Source organism: Eleutherodactylus coqui, chromosome 4 (genome assembly GCF_035609145.1).
Source record: "Eleutherodactylus coqui strain aEleCoq1 chromosome 4, aEleCoq1.hap1, whole genome shotgun sequence".
Lineage (NCBI taxonomy): Eukaryota > Metazoa > Chordata > Amphibia > Anura > Eleutherodactylidae > Eleutherodactylus > Eleutherodactylus coqui.
The window spans coordinates 137,926,301-137,944,507 of NC_089840.1; the positions used below are offsets into that span (position 1 = coordinate 137,926,301).

The 18,207-nt window shown below is 40.0% G+C and overlaps 1 protein-coding gene across 1 annotated transcript in view; it reads right to left on the reverse strand.

Annotated features, from left to right (window-relative positions):
* The window catches only part of SLC26A9 (solute carrier family 26 member 9), a 91,278-nt gene that overhangs the window by 41,508 nt on the left and 31,563 nt on the right, over positions 1-18,207 (reverse strand). The window lies entirely within an intron of this gene.

An 18,207-nucleotide genomic window follows, 5' to 3' on the forward strand; every position in this document is an offset into this window, starting at 1 on the left:
ATCTATCTATCTGTAGCAAAGCTGATTCTGTTCATCTATCTATCTCAAAAATGAATGCCTCCGTGTCTGTATCTTTTTATCTACTCGAGTGTCTGTAAATGGCTATGAACGATGTTATATAGATGTCCTTACTCTACTAATGTATGCTTTTCTTTTACAGATTGAGTGCTTACAACCATGGTTCTGAGGCTTAAACAAAGAGCTATCATTGAATTTTTGGCAAAAGAGGGGTGTGAACCTAAGGAAGTCCATAATCAGCTCAAGAATGTTTATGAGGACACTATAATGGACATTCACAATGTGCGGCGTTGGGTGAGGAGGGTTCAAGCAGGAAAAACCAAAATTGCAGATAAGTCAAGGAGTGGCTGTCTGCCCATATCAGTCACCGATGAGAACCATGAATGTGCTGATGAGTTGATTCGAGGCGACAGATGCAGCACAGTTCAAGATAGTGCTGATGCACTGCACGTGTCCTCATAAACGTTCTTCTGCCGGTTATGTATTTCCTTAGGTGCACACCTCTCTTTTGCAGAAATTCAATGACAGCTCTTAGTTTTAGCCTCAAATCTATGGTTCTAATCACTCAGTCAGAGTAGAAAAGCCTACATTTAGTTGATTAAAGACACCTATGTGACATCGTTCTCAGTCACTCGAATAGATAAATAGTTAGACATGGAGCCACCTCTTTTTGATTCACCCAAATATTGATGTGGATTTTTCCACTGCGAAAAATCTGTACCATTCATATGGATTTTGACGGAGATCTGCAACAGGCTTCACCCCTTCAATTGAAAAGATGAAATCTGCTGAGGGACCTCACCAAAATCCACCATGTGCAAATGCATTCTAACAGTATAAAATAAAGCAAAAACTATACTCTCCTTTAACTATCCTTCAGGTTCAGTGCCACCGCTTTGGTCCCAGAAGCTCCTGCAGTGTGTACTGGCCAGTTCACCATTCACCTGCTCACGGAAGACAATCAATAGCTTAAATCGTCACATGCTATTCATGAAGACATAATGGCGTAGGCCAGGGGTTGGCTGTAGTGGTCGTGTGAATGATGAACCAGCCTGTGAACACTACAGGAGCTTCTGAGACTGAGAGTATTCTACTGTGGTTGGGGGTGATGATGCGTCATATACACTATATGGACAAAAGTATTTGGACACTGCATGTTTTTCATCAAATATGCAAATGCTGAGTTTGCCGAACGGCATGCTGGGAAGGGCATGGGTAAAAGTAAAAGCTGCTCATTTCGTAATAGCTATTCATTCATCCGATCAAGTACTTGTGGGACGAACTGGAGCGACAGGTATGACACCGCCATCTACGCCCATCTTCACAACAATCTCTTCTCACAGCCTTGTAGGAGCAATGGCGGCTATTCCTGCCCAGGCTTACAGAAAACTTGTGGAAAGTATGCCTCATCATGTTGCCACTGTAATACAAGCAAAAGGAGGGCCGACATCTTACTAAATAGAAGAATAAAGCACTTTTTCTGAAAAACATGCAGTCCAAATACCTTTTTCCATATAGTGTATATGAGGGCAGGGGGTACAAGTTATATGAACAGCCCTGGGCTTTTGATCCCAGGGCTTTGATTTTTCCAAGGTGTTTGATACTGTTCTGAAAAAAGTAAATAACTGGCTAAGCAATAGGAAATAGAGGGTGGTTATTAATGGTACATACTCTGATTAGGCAACTATGTATAAATATATCAAGGTACACTACACAGATCTCTGCCATCATCTATTTATATTCAGGACTGTCATATAAATCTAGAGGAAAGAAGGTTTCGTCACCAACATAGAAGGGCGTTCTTTACTGTAAGAGCAGTGAGACTATGGAACTCTCTGCCGGAGGATGTGGTGATGGCAAACTCTGTAAAAGAGTATAAGAGGGGCCTGGATGCCTTTCTTGATTGTTACAATATTATATCTTATATCACTGATTACTCAGAAGGGTCGGTGGTCCGAGGACTATTCCGATTGCCAGATTGGAGTCAGGAAGGTATTTTTTTCCTTAAATGAGGAAAATTAGCTTCTACTTCATTGTTTGTTTTTTTTGCCTTCCTCTGGATCAACATTGGCTGAACTGGATGGACATATGTCTCGTTTCAGCCTTACATATTATTTTACTATGTTAGTTAATACTGAAATATAGCTGCTGGAATAAGAATGAAGAGGAGAATGAAATCATAGTGTGAGTTTTATTTTATATATGATCTCTCATTTACAGTGTAGTGTTCTGCTCACATATATAAAGGGCAGTGGTTACCATCACTTTATTTATTTAATATACTTTAATCATGTCATATGAGCTAATTCTCTTGAAACAATATTAACCCTTTCCAATCTACTGTCTGATGTCTAAAGACATTCTGATTGAAGGTTGTACAGCTCCGATGTTGGAACAAGTCCGGCAGGGTATTCTTACTGTATATTACTGGCTGCTCTGTTGTTGGGGGCCTCTCGAGCATGTCCCATACCGCAGTACTGGCTCTAGCCAGCAGATGGCGCCATTGTCTAATGACAGAAAGAGAAAGCCCTCTAGGAAACCCTGAATCCAAAATTTGATTGCAAAGGGTTAATGCTTGGCACAGTCAGTGGCTCCAAAAGAAGAGGACACCAAAGAACACACTGGCTAAACATAATTAAGGCTGACACGAACATGACTGTGGAAAATCTGAAGGAAGCATCCAAAGACAGAGAAGCATGGCGTATGCGGATCCACAAGGTAACCGAAAATCAGCAATGACTGAAAGGGTAAATCATCATAGCATTGTGAACAAGGACAACTAAGGGCCTAGTCACATGGACAAATTTATTGTCAGAGTTCTGTCCAAGTTTGAAGCTGACAGAACTCAGACCCATTAAAGTCAGTGAATGTGTTCACAGGTGTGATTTGTTTTTATTTTATTTTTTTTTATTCACCGACCATTGGTCCATACAAAAGCATTACAGCATTTCCTATTCTGATGCAATTCTTGGAATCTGAATTGCCCATTCAAGTCAGTGGGTGTATTAAAAATGAAAAAAAATCACATTGACCTCAGTGGGAATTTTAAATACCATTAATTTGGCCACCTTACATTTGTTTTTCACCTTTTTTTTTAAGTTGGCTATACATATTAGCCTGAGGCCTTATTCACATTTTGGACAGTGCAATACTGACAAATTTCACTCAGTGTATGTGCATTTTATATCAGTTTTTGTTTTAGGACAGCATTTTTGACACATGAGTGTCAACCAAATACAATCCATTTTGTGCATGAAAAAAACGGAAGATGTTATTTAAAACTCCCATTAAAGTCAATGCACGCATAAAAAAAAGTAATGCACTGATGTGCAAATAGAATAGAACATGCTACGATTTTTTTTCCACATAGACCATAGGTCCACAAAAAATATCACATATGAATACACACATTGACTTTAATGGGTCTGAGTTCTGTCAGTTTCAAACTTGGACATGACTTGGATGTTAAAATCATCCATGAGAATAAGCCCTAAAGTAGATTAAAACAGACAATTTCAACCAAATCGGTCATCCGTTGGGTTTAATTTACCAATGAAAAATCGTTTTAACTGACCAATGAAAGACAGCCATCATTTGGAAAGAACTTAGTTGCTAATATTTGATTGTAAACAGTACAGTCAGATATTGCGGTACACATACAACCAATCATGAAAGAACATTTCCTACTAAGATATCCTTTGTCTATTGTCCAGTATTATTGAAAATGTACGGTTATTTTGAATGACTAGAATGGCCAATATGGACTAAAATTGGTATGGCTACATTGGCACAGCAACATTAATTTCGATAATGAAAATGATGACTTCTTGTAGCAGAAATTACTTTCTGAAGTTCATGTGGAGTCACTATTCAAAAGAAAACTTTTAACTAGGATTGTGCTTTGCTTGTCATTTTATTCTTCTAGCCGGTGATGTCTTCACATATATTGTGGCAGTGCTTGTTGGCAATTATTAGTGGTACCATGTTGGTGCTACTGTTTACCAGCTACATCACGTGATTAAATTATGGCATGTCTCAGACCACATCTTTGGCCAAAAGCTTGATCGGCCAACTGCCATTTCTCCCGAATTACCCAAACACATGAAAACTTGGTTCAACTGAGTGTCTTCATTTGTTTTATGTAGGGGCCTTGTAAAAAAAAGCAGTAGCCAGACGGCTCTAAGCTGTGGGATCTGGTGTTGACATTCAATGTGCCCAATCCTTCCTTTTCCTGATACAATCCATTGAAGGAAATTCGGGAGGCCCTGTACGTATAAGAGTCATCTGGTCCTACTGATTTTGGCAGGTATGAATAATTGTAGTCTAATATGTATGGGGCCTTAAAGCCCCATGTACATGGCAGGGCTGCACAAGCGGTTCCTACAGTTACATATTATGTAGCCATAGGCACTCTGTGTTTAACAAAATGGTATATCTGTACAGTACCCTAGAAGCAATACAATGGGGGAATTAATTAATGCTTCTACATCAGAACTCTGGCATGAAAAAGTTGCAAATTTTGTTGCAAGGTTTACTTACTTACAAAATTTGCGACTTTTCTTGTTCTTTGCGCCAGTTTCATCACTTTTCTAAAAAGGTGCATGGCTTGTGGGGTGGTGCCGTGACCGCCGCAAACCAACAGAATAATGTATAATTACACCATAAACTGTGTAGGCACATAGATATGCTGATAGGCTGGGTTCCCATGGGTCGTATTCTTGGTGGAAATTTTGCGGTTTTGCGGCACTTAGCTGTGGGTTTTGGAGCGGCTTAGGGGTATGCATTTCTGTTGCGGACGGCTCTCCCATAAAGGAGAGCGAGGCCGCAGCAGAAAAAAAAAAGAATGGACATGCTGCGTCCTGGGAATCCATGCCACAGCGCCAGCTTCTGCCGGCTTTGCCGCAATGGATTCGCCGCCCCCATGTGAATGAGATTTTTGACAAATCTCGTTGACATGGCTGGCTAATCCCGAGATTAGTGGCCGCAGGTGGATTTGCCGCAGTGATTGTCTGCACGGACATTCTGCGGCAAATCCGCCCTGTGTGAATCCAGCCTAATATATGTATAAGCTTGTGCATGTATTAGGGCTCCTACCCACTTGCGTTTTTTTTAAAGCTGCAATATAGCTGCCTTTTTTTCACGCGATTATCAATGGCACTTTCTAATGTTAAAAACGCATCGCAAGTCGGTGCTTTGCAATATTTGTCCGATGCATTTTTAACATTAGAAAGTCCCATTGACCATAGCGTTAAAAAAACGCAGCGATATCACAGCGTTAAAAAAAACACGAGTGGATAAGAGCCCTTAGGGCTCCTGTCCACGGACAATAGTGAATTGCGTTACTCATGGCGATAATCCAGCCACCAGCAACGTAGTGCACGCTTTCCATAGCATTGCTATGGAAAGCGCAGCCCCCTGTCCATGAGCGGAGAATTGTAGTGATCCTCCGCTCACGGGACTCAAATCACGGCATGCAGCGATTCTCCGCAGTGAGCCTATCTGTCAGATGGGCTCACCACAGAGAACTGTCAGTTCTCTCCCCTGCTCCCCAGCGGCAAGATATCACTAGCGATATTTTGCCTCGCTTGTGGACAGGGGGCCTTAGGTGCATCATGCACGGGCGGAAATTATGCTAAGCCCAGTAATGGAAATGCTATGATTAGTACATTTCCAATGTGTATTCTACTCTAGATGTAACACTACTGGAGAAGAAAACTTCCCCAATAAGGTTTTTCACTATTTTGTTTCCCCATAGATTCTGTGTGTATCCATGTGAAAATGAAATTTATGAATACATCTGCATAGAATCACAGGCACACAAAGTTGGTTCCATGTATGTACTGTGTTATGGATACAAACAACAGTTATTCGTAATACAGCCATGTGCATCTTCTCTTAGGGCAACTTCAGACTGACTTATTTCCGCGTGTGATTGTACAGAGAATAGAACCCATTGATTTCAATGGGTTCTTTCTCATTTCCTTTATTGTATGCACATATCTCAAGTGCGCAAAAAGTTGGACTTGCTCTATTTTCCTGTGTATTTGCACACCAAGGGCCCCATAGAAGTCTATGGAAAGTGCGCAAATGCACAATTCTGTTAAAAAGAGAACATATCTGGAGCTCATTAGGCTAAATAGCCTATTAACTAAGCGTGCCCTGCCCACTCAAATATTGCACTGCTGGGACCACGCTGATGTGAGTAGTCCCAGCAGCACAATAAAGTACAGTAAAATGTGCCAGTCTGTGTGCAATAGCCCGCTATCGTGCGCTCTGCATAACGCTTATACGCCTTGTGATAGAGAACATATATGCACTTATGGCCAAGTGAGGCTGCCCTAAGAGACCAATGCAACGTGCAAAACACAAAGGGATGTACTCCTACAGATAGGCGTAATGCCTGCACATTAGGAATATCTCTGTTTCCACCATAGTCATACAAAACATCACATATAATCCACTCCTGAACTCAATAGAAGAGAACAGGACCCCGAAGCCATCAAATCGTGCAGCAAGATTAGACTTCGATGATTGTCATTCCCATGATCATGTTGTATGTTGTTTGTTACAGTCAGCACTCTATGATGTGGCATGGCAGGATGATGCGGATGTGGCCTAAAGTTTTTGGTACAGGGTGTAATTGCAGTGTTTGCACTAAAGCTTTATATATTTTTATAATCAAATCGGAAGGCTTGTTTCTATTTTTATAGTAACTGAAGACATGAAATGTGATTTCACAGTTGTCAACTCAGGCAAAGATCAACCAATAACTAACAGGCGTGCACATTACTTTTGACGTAGTGCACCCTTGCTTTCAATGGAAAGAAGTATGTTGGCTGACATCTAAAGGAACGCAGACACGATTAGAGGTAGTATGGGAAAATTAAAACATAATTGGGGATGGCTTATTGTCAATATTTCGCAAGCAAATACTAATCTGGTAGAGGATGATATAATAGAATCCTGAGGCTCTTCCTTGCAGTTTGGACACTGCCTATTCAAATGTTCTCTATGTCTTCTTAGGTTTTAAGACTATATGTATATTTCATGGTTTACAATAATGGCCAGCTTTATTTTTCTAATGATACTTTACATTTGAGGTCCCTAAGCTTTTCTAGAATGCAAGCCACTTCCTATTACGGCATATTGAGTCACACGGGTTATTAAAAGACGAAAAAATCTATTAAACTATGATCATGTCATACGTTTCTGACTCCAGTTTTAGCTGCTAGTCATAGGGTTTTGTCTCTAAGTATGGTTTGACATGGGCAAATCATCTGCCCAATGAGTACGTCATTTGGCATTAGTTAATAATGTTTACACGGGCAGATGATCTGTAGTTATTACGATTGTTTGCCCCCATACAGAACACAACACATCTCAATGTTTGTCTACCCTATCAATTGAGGAAGGAGCATTTGCTCATTTGTCAGCTGATTGGGGGCATATTCACACCGTTTGATGATCGAACAAAGAAACAGTTTTATGAACTCTTATGCTTGATCATCATGTAAAATTTGGTATTGAACTTTTGTGAAGGTTTTAGAGTTCCAATTTGAAGTCAATAAGTTCAATGTTTTGCTATGAACGCAATGGCCCATAACACAAAGTGCTGATAACAACTCTTACCTGATTCTGATTGTATGCCATGTTCTTGTCCTAGCTATTTGTTCAGCAAGTACAGTATATCTAGTCACCTGTCCGTGTTATCTTGCCAGTGTTTGACAGCTCAGTGTCTCGAAGCTTTCTACACTACAGGAAGAAGAGATAGGAGTTCCAGAAATGACTGCACTCCCTCTGTCTGGCACGGGTGTAGTGGAGGCATGCAGGGCTTGGCTGATATGATTGATGACAAAGATGCATGACAATAATAACAGTACTTTATCTGTATCAATTCCTGGCACGTTTTCTGTGCTCATCCGGACAATAAATGCTTTGTGCACATGAGCTTGCAATCTAATTGGTGGCAACAAAGAGACGCTCAGCTAAAAACTCTTGTCTTCAAAACCATTATTTAAAAATGCGTATGACCTTTGTGTCAATTTGAGTCTTTTACGATGCTTTGAATGTCCAAAAGTTAACATTTTGAAAAGAAATGGGTAAATAATAATAATAATGATAATAATCTTTATTTGTATAGCGCCAACTTATTCCGCAGTGCTTAAATAATAAAGTCTACGCAAGCCTATCCTATGGCTATAGATACGCGCACATCTCCTTTCATGGAAGTCACATCCCTAAAAGATCTAATTTTATTGTCATTAAAACCATGAAAAGCAGAAACTACAGTTAATCTATTGACTGCAAAGTCAGATGGGATTGTCTACTGATGGACCTTTATGTCCCTGTACTGTAAGGATCTGTTATTTTGTCAGAACCTATGTTACCTAAGAGAATGGTACTGTGATGAGCCGGTCCATTCTTGCTCACTATTACTTTCACCATAACAAAATTTATACTCCGATATTGTTCAAATTAGTCATTAAACTCATTTGTTACACTGTACATTTCTAATTTTTCAATCCGTGCATCGGTTATTATTAGTGTGGGGTATTTTTTTCAGCAAGCAATAAAAATAATGTTATAAAAAAAGGACATGAAAAGTCGTTTATATCAGGGATATCAGAGATAAAACTGTTGAGCTAATGTTGTCCAAAGATCAAGAGTCAAAAGTAGAGGCCCATTTACACAGGATGAATTTCGGGCAAACGATGCCCAACACTCGTCCCCGCACATACTCGCATCTGTGCTGCTGCATGGGAGTTAGTATCGTTGGCTCACAGCGGGGCGGCAGGAGGAGATTTCTCTCTTCGCTTCCCCACCCCTCTCCATTCACTTAACATAGTGGACGTTCAGTACTGAACAGGTGCTATTTCCACTGAACGCTCATCGTTCAGCTCATTGTCCATCTTTTATGCTGCATAACGATGGATGATGAGCAGATCGCTGATCACTCAGTGGAAATAGCAGCCATTCAGTACTGAAAAGGCCGCTATGTTAAGTGAATGGAGAGGGGCCTGGGAGCGCGAGGAGAGAAATCTCCTCCTGCCGCCCCACTGTGAGCCAACGATACTAGCTTCCATGCAGCAGCACGGTTGAGTATATGCGGGGATGAGTATTGGGCATCGTCTGCTCGACATTCGTCCCGTGTAAATGGCCTTAACTTAGTTTCCTCTAAGAGAATAGAAACATCTGATTTCTGAATATTCTGATACCAGAAGTTGCTGAAAACACCAAATAGAAACCTTTATTGCTACGTAAGTATTATACAATAATGGCCATTTAAGGGTGGTTTCACATCTGCGCTCGGGGGTTCCGGTTTACTGTTCTGTTCTGGGAGCAAGAATGCGGAATCCCCTGGCCAAATGGCTCAGTTTTAAGATGGAATTGAACAGTGTGAATGGACCCCATTGACTATATTGGGGTCCATTCACCACCCACTCAGCTGCAGAACATTTTGCTGGAAGAAAAAGAACTGCATGCAAGATTTTTTTCCCCAGTATTTTGTGCCAGATCTGCGACGGAACAGACCACAAAATCTAACGCAGATGGGAAACCAGCCTTATTGTCAAAAGAAGAATATATTATTTAGAGCATGACCGAATACAGATTAATGCAATAAAAAAGAACTAGGGATAATAGAAACAAAGTTTACTACATATAATACAGGCCATTTGACATATGACAAAATCATGTCTCTAGAGTCTAGACCAATAAATACATAATTCAATATGCATTTGACATAAAGTGTTAGGTATATACTATACTCTCAATTAGTCTGATTCATCAGCCACCGTCAGCTATTATTTATTAAGTGCATGGCTCTATTTTCAGCAATACTTTGTACCTGTTCATAAAATTACTGTGTAATCTGCGTTTAAAGTACTGGCAGAAAAGGGAATAATAAAAATAAACATTGAGAGCAAACAAGGAAAAATAGGCAGCAAATTAAATTCTGACTTCTGCAAACAGATAAGGTAATTATATAAGATGTGGACAATAGGAGAGAAAACAAGACACCTGAACATTTGTCTGCTATCTGTCCCAGGCTGGTCTCATTCACTGGAGATAATATATGCATAAAACATGCACATTTGTACATCACAATATGCATTGCACAAGGGCGCTTTCACACGGGCGAACATTCAGAATATTCAGCACTGCTAGCATACAGATTTTAATGCAGATTAGTTGGCTATTCCGCATCAAAACCCACATATTGCTATGTGAATTTTGGTGTGGAATTCTGGGATAGCATAACGGAATAACTCCACCTGTGTGAAAGCACCCCAAGGGTGAGAGCTTTTTTTTTGTGTGAATGAATTAGAGAGACAATTATAGTAAAGGGGTGTAGAATACACCTATATTTAAAATGATGAATTATGAGTCACCCACGACTTCCACTTCTACAAACAGATGTATTTGCACCTGCTGGAGTTCATTATGCTCAGAACAGCTTGGAGATGGGGCTCACAGTGCAAAACCTGTACTAGGGCACATCCCCTGATTGGCATGCACCATTGTGTGCAATGAGTACAAGCTGTGTAGGCAAATCTGTTATAAAACTAAATTGTATTGTACTTTATAGTCTTCTTTTGGCTCTACTCAGCTTTTCTTAAATGACCACATGGATGCAAATATAGTCAAAGGATAGCCATGTAGTTGCCCAGAAAAAAACAAGTAATGCCAAATGGAGACAGAGTGTAACAGCACATTCATACCACTGCTGCTACTTTGTTCTAGTGATAGATAGTAGCTAGAAGAAAAAAAGATGTGGAGCATCCCTAATGGTAAAGGAATAGATATTTTGTATTAAGAAGTTCGGAACTCCCTCATGATGGAACAGGGGTACTCCCCAAAGTATAGCTAACTCTTGTTGTGGAACTTCGGGTACAGCCAAGCCGGGTTTACGCCACGCTCGCAGCGGTGGACATGATGTGATGAAAGTGTGAAAAGGGAAAGAACACTAGGAATAAAATGAAAACCGGTAAAATAATAGATATGCACAACGTCATGGATTTATTATCTGACGTCTTCATTTATTGGTGGTACTATCATAAGAAGACATGTTTCAATGCAATATGCTTCTTCCTCAGCATTGCTGGGGACACACTATATAGTGTGTAATGCAAATAGGGATAACAAAATATACACATCATTTTAATAGTCAAATATTTCAAGGGTTATTAAAATAATAAAGGGGAGCCATACAGTAGGGGAAAGTAGTGAAGAATAGAAGTAGCACAGGGGTAAAAAAGGGAATAAAAAAAAATATTAAAAGAATTTTAATTCACTAATATGTGTTCACGTATTCATTATCAATTATACATTTCAATTGTTTAACCATGTGTGTTCCTAATATATATTTGGTACCCATTTACTTCAACCCCGATCCCCCAACATTTACCTCTTTATTCTATTCAGTTTTATGCTTTTTATTGTGTCTTTGTATGAAATTGTTATAATTGGCTTTATTGATTGTTTTGATTAAATATTGTTTTTTATAATTAGGCTCACCTGAACCATTTTCTCCAAAATATTATACAATCATTCCCCATCTAGGAATATTATTTAATTCACTATTCTAATTCTAAAATTAATATTGCATTTTCATTTCTGTTCCCCCCTTTTTTTAGCCCTGTGCTCCTTCTGTCCTTTACTACTTTCTCCTACCCTATCGCTCCCCTTTATTCTTTAAATAACCCTTGAAATATTCAACTATTATTAACATTATTTGTATATTTTGCTATGCCTATTTTTATTATATACTATATAGTGTATCCCCAGCAATACTAAGGAAGAGGCGTATTGCCTGGAAATGCATCTTTTTATGCTGGTACCAACAATAAATGAAGACGTCAAATAATAAATCTGTGTATTTGTGCATCTCTATTATTTTTCCGCAGTTCTCAGTTTAGATGCCTAAAATATAACCTTTAGGGTGCGGGCAGACGAGGGTAGGCGTATTTACGTTCGCACGAGCGCAACGTATAATCGCGCGAGCGATCGTTTTTCACCGATCACGACCAGAGCTAGAAAGCGTATTTTCGTTTGTTCCTACTTTGCAAACGGTCTTTTCGGCGATCGAATATGCGTTGGCGCGTATTTCGGTCGCATATGTTCCGTTTTTTTTCGAATTGCCGTTTTTACGCGCCGTAAAATCGCCCATGTGAACGAATACATTCGAAACCATTGCCTCAGATGGTCACGTATATACGTTTGGTCGCAAAAACGCGCCGTTTATGCGCTCGTCTGCCCGCACCCTGAATAGAAATAATTAAAAATAGAGGGCCTTAGACTTAGCACACAATTAGAACACCGTATCCCAAATATTGGAGTAACCATAAGACAAGAGCAAGAAGAATGGGGGAATCCAAACACCAGTCAGATGAAGGGTGAGAGAGCACAAGTCAAAAAGTATCATGTCACAGGATTACTGATCACTATCAGCCCACCATCAGGGCTTTTGGTTTTGTCTTCCTTTTTTATTTTCATGGCTCCCTATGGTACTCATTGACCCTTTTACCATGATGAATTGAACATCTGAGAGTTATAGTACTTTGTATCACCTATTAATGAATGAGAGGACCCATACCCTTTGATCTGAAACTCATAGTGTTTTTCACTAGTTATCTTTATGTAAGATTGTGAACTAAGTACCCATAGAACTACAAACTGAGTCTTTCTGAGGGATTGCATCTAATAATAGGGAATCTTAGTGGATCTTGTTCTATACCTTCAGTTCATTATCCCTGTTCCTATTATTGTCCAACAGGGTTCTATGGAAGGAGTGTCTTATAGGAGTGGTTCCTGACTATATCTCTCTTTGATACCATAGGGTTGGGAGAGGTCTACTTGAATTGGACTGGTCACTAATCCTGTGACCCGCCACTTTTTGACTTGTCCTCTCTCCCCCTTCATCTGACTGGTGTTTGGGATTCCCCCATTCTTCTTGCTCTTGTCTTATGGTTACCCCAATATTTGGGTTACCGTGTTCTAATTGTGTGTTAAGTCTAAGGCCCTCTATTTTTAATTATTTCTATTGAAGGATATATTTTAGGTGTCTAAATTGTTAAGGGCATTCAATAAGTATATTAGACTCCTCTTCCTCAGTGAGTTACTATTATTTTTCCAGGTTGCATCTTAGGGATTAAACACATGGGCATGTTATGTATTCGTGAAAATCATGGCCGCATAACAGGACGAAACGAAACCATTTATTTCAATGGTTTCATTTCACTAGCGGTATTCTCGTGCATTAATACTATGCGTGAGAAAGAAAGAGCAGGACTTATTTTCACCCTTTTTTGTTCAAATTCGTGCGGAGTAGCTCTGAGTTTGAAACGTAAAAAAAAAAAGATTTTTACCTTGTTCATGCACAACTATGCTTCGTAGCGGCCAAGCTAAAAGAAAAGGAAATTCCCTTTTAAGTTACTAGAAAGGGCAGAAGGAAGCTCTTTTGAACAACAGAGGGGTCTCTATGGAGGGGTTATTTCAAAATAGGCTTATTTATGTATGTATAAATGATTCCTTAGTGTGTAACGCACGGCTGAGGGGATCCTAGGAGTTTTGTTGAAAACCTCAGGTCTTTTGTTTCCTCGAAGTGTTTTCATCAAACATAATAGATCTGATGAAAGATTGCAGGTGCAGATCAAAGCAGAAGCACATGCCTAAAACTGGAAGCTGGATTGTTGCCCTTGGATAGGGAGTAGTGGGAGTCCACACTATTTGTTCATTCCTTGTTAATTCACATATTTTTTTTGTTTCATTTTTTTATGTATAAGGACAAAAATTCGTTGGCATATGCGCTAGTACGATTCCCGCTATGGAGCGTATTAGCGCATGTACCATTTCTTTCTCCAGACTATTCAAACTCTGTGCTATTGTGTGCGAGTTTGGAAAAAAAACAGAAACATAGGTCCTCCTGTCCTATCTTTCCCTCATGTAGTATAAACTGCATGTGAGAAAGATAGGGCAAGTCCTATCTTTTCTCGTGCATAGTAATAACGCGCGGGAATCCTGATATTGGAAACGAAACCATTGAAATCAATGGTTTTGTTTTGTCCAGTTATGCGGCTGTGATTTTCAAGGCTGCATAATGGAGCTAAAACATGCCCATCTGATCAAAGCCTAAAGGGCAGCAGCGAATATTAGATTTCTTATAGCCTGTTGTCCCAATTTACAAAACAAAGGTCTGGCAGCCAATAGATCAGTTATCTGTACATTGGAGAATTAGGAGAATACACAGATTTGTCTTCCTTGCACCCTTATTTGCTTCAACACAGAAAATCTTATGACATTAATAAGACATTAGTGTAATGACAGAAGATATGGATCCGCTGTGCCTCAGAACCAATCTGGTTTGGGACTAAATCTAGGAGCAGCACCGGTGGTTCCTTGGTTTTCAACCTTTAACTCCATCAGTTAGGATCTGATCTTCTTTGCGGTGAACACCAGACCGTAACCACAAAAATAGGCTCGGTTAGGGGGCAACTGAGTCAGAACTTCCATAATGCAGGACAAGAAGTTGTAGACCTGGTCGAGGAACAGAGCCAAAGTTAGGACAGTTAGAATTCTTGTACAATGATTGGTCAGGCCAAGGATTAGGGCAAAGGGAAAAAGTATCATCCAATTACAAGCCGAAGTCAGAGCTAGAGAGATTGGGAAAGCCGAGTCAATTAGGCACAAATCCAGGAAATCAGACACGTCACTTTAACAGCTTGACGCACTAAGAGACTATTTGTTTAGGCGCCTACTAGTGGGAGGAGTGGTCCTATGTAGCCTGCAACTAGTCAGGATTGACTGGGAGTTGGGCAGCCGACAGGTGGCAGTGACAGCAGAACTGGTGCAAGAAAGGTGGTGTCTGCCATTAATAACAGGACCAAGAAGACGGGAACCACACCCTCCAGTGGGAGGAGGTGAGGGAAATTGGCATCCGCAGACACTTTCTACTTAATAGTTAAGCTATCTTCTGAATTTAACCCCAAGAATCAGGTTAGAGGGGATTACCATGTCTGACCCTGAAATTGCAGGTTTACACTTGTTCTAACAAGTTGTCCAAACCCTGTCTTGCGGAGGATTATCTCCTGGATCACGTCTTATCTACATGCATGCATTAATCCAATGGCAAATTTTTAATCTTCTAAACAGTACCAAACTTGGTGAAAACAGCAGTCCACTTAACTCTTTCACTGCTGGAGAGCTTTCAGTTCAGTCATTGAAAATACAGAAAACGTGATATAGATGTATCCTACTATAATACAGTGGGGGTATATATTCACCGTGTCTCAGAAAGGGACCTTTCACCCGCGCTGGAATAAGTGGACATTTCTGCCTCACAAAATTATGTCTATGGGCTTGAATTAAAATCTGTTAAAATCTGCACATCTTTACTTAAAAACCGCAAGATTACATTTTCTGGAGGAAAGCTTTCTGCTGCGGCAGTAATGACGTCTTGTGGAATTGTTGTTGTGGATTACCAACATCCAGGATGTAATTTTGCAAATAAAGTCTGCGGGTTAAATGCAATAAATTCTGCAAGAGGTTCCGCAGAATGTATACTGCAGTTAAAAAGGCAACAGAATCCGCATCTGCGCGCATCCTGCGGACAATTTCTGAGGACAGGGTATTTGATATGGGGATTCAAAGAAGACCATGCGCCACCCCTGTAGGTCCTCTACTAGGAATAGCATAAAATGAACCAATGTGCAGTAAAATAGAGCACGCAGTGTTTTTTTGCGCATCTGAAGTGCGCAAGAAAAATATGCACATGTGAATGAATGCCATGAAATCAATGGGTTCTATTTTCTGCATATTGCGTGTGTAAATTTTGCATGCGCAAATAAACCCATGTGCATCTGGTCTTAGTCTAAAGGCTTCTTCAGATGACTGTATGCACAATTGTGTAAGCTTCAGTGAACGAGATTGCTTTGCGAGCATATCGGCGCATAGAAATGTACTTTTCGTGCACGCAGGGCCAGTTCACATGCAAAACATCACCCTGCCCTGACTTAAAAGGCTATTTAGCCTAATGAGGTCTAGATTTTTCCCTTCCCTGTGGTTTTGCACAGCGTATTGCGCATTTGTGTACTTCCTATAGACATCTATGGGAGACTTTGCTGCACAATACGCAGAAAGATAGAGCAGGTTCAATTTTTTTGTACAAAAAGCATTCATGAGAACAAATTATTGACGTCAACAGGTTCCATTATCGGCACATTAAGCACATATATTTTACACCTTCAAAACAATGTGCAAATACGGTCGTCTAAAGAAGCCCTTATTCTTGCAAGTGTCGTTCTTCCTAGACAGGCCTCAAATAAGTAATAGCAGCCACTTAGCACCAAGTGGGGGGCACGGCCTGATCTGCATTTTTCTATGGATGAAGCATAGTAATAGCAGCTCTACCCTTACATGCGATTCTGTAAAGCAGGGCCAACAACCGGCCACTACGTACTTGCAGGGGCTTTTTACTAGCAAATTATGTTACTGATTTGCTGCGAATCTTGTCTCAGATTTTGGTGTGGGCCTGCAGCAGATTTCACCTTTTTAATTTACTTCAAATTTGGTAATGTGCTCGCTCCTGTGCAATTTTTTGTGTGAAAAAAACAAGTGTATTGTGCCTGCCCTGATTTAAATGGCTTATTAGCCTAACAAGGTGTCGGTGATCACAGGCATGCACAGTGTTTAGCTACATACCCATGCGTACAGATGTGCGTATTTGCGAAGCTCCCATAGACCTCTACGAGGCTCTTTGGTTCACAAATACGGATCAAACAGAACCGGTCTGACTTTTTTTCAAAATAGCCGGCACATAAAAAAAGAAGTAGGAATGAACACATTGAAATCTATGGGTTCTGTTTTCTGCGTTATGCATACAGGATTATCCTGAGCACAAAAACATTGCAAAACATGCTCATCTGAAGGAGCCCTGAGGCCTCCTTCACGCAACCGTTTACGTTTTTACGTTCACCCGTACACTGCATATATATGCATGAGCGACTTTTTGCCACAATCAAGTTCCGATCTTAATTTGTGTCTGAGCACCCAGCTTGGTGGGGGGTGATAAGTAAAAAAATTACTCGAAAGCGCAGTTGGTGCTATACAAATAACAAGATTTATTTATTTTATTAATTTATTTAAAGCCATTCACACGGGGCGCTGCTGCGTGAATGTTAACACATATGCTGAAGCGATGTCAAGCACCGATCCGCAGAAATCCTTGGAATGGCATTAAAATGCCTAATTAAGGCGAACTGTCTTCTTTTCCCAGCGTTGTACGCAGGGTAACTCCCTCCCTCTCCCATTTTTCCAGCTGCCATGGAAGTCTATGGGAGCTTGCTGCATATCACATGAAAAGATAGGGCAAGATCTATCTTTTAGCACCCCACATAAATTATATGGCCTAAAATGGTTGCGTTTGTTCTATTTTTTCACGCGCGTATATTTTACACTGAAAAAAAACCCATTCATCTGAATGAAGCCATTGAAATCTAATGCTTCACATGGTCGCGTTTTAGGTGCGTTTTTAGGCACCAAAATACCTGTGTAAATACTGAATAAGGTCTAAGAGACAAAAACTAAAGATGATCCAATCATATTGATGAAGTCCTTTGTACAAGAAGAAGTTATTTTAAACACCGATTTCACTGTGAAAAACTTCCCTATTGTGATCAGGAGATATAACAAAAATATTTGACTTGCATTCATGGCCTCAACCCTCAGTGTTTGCTGTTAAGGCTGTGTCGGTTTTGTGATTTTAATGCATAGTTGTTACACTGGGATATAAGTGTTAGAGAAGACAGCAAACAAAGGAAATGCAGAGCAAACATTCCTATTTCACCATTGTGTAATGTGTAGTTATCACAGGATATCAACTTCTCAAATGAAGAAGAAATTCAGAGATGAATTCATTTTACAAGACTTTTAGGAATTTTTGGGGGCTAGAAAATTTTTAATCAAGTCCAAAATGCTAAAATAATAAACTTTTCAATATAATAATAATAATAATAATCATAGAGCCAACATATTCCACAGCGCTTACAGCTTACAAGACAGGGGAAATAAAAACAAGACCACAGTTATATGAAGTAATCGATGGAAACAGTAGAGGTGAGGGTCCTACTCCAATGAGCTTACATATTACAAATAATGGGGTGACACAGAAGGTAAAGGGCTGGAGATGTGCAC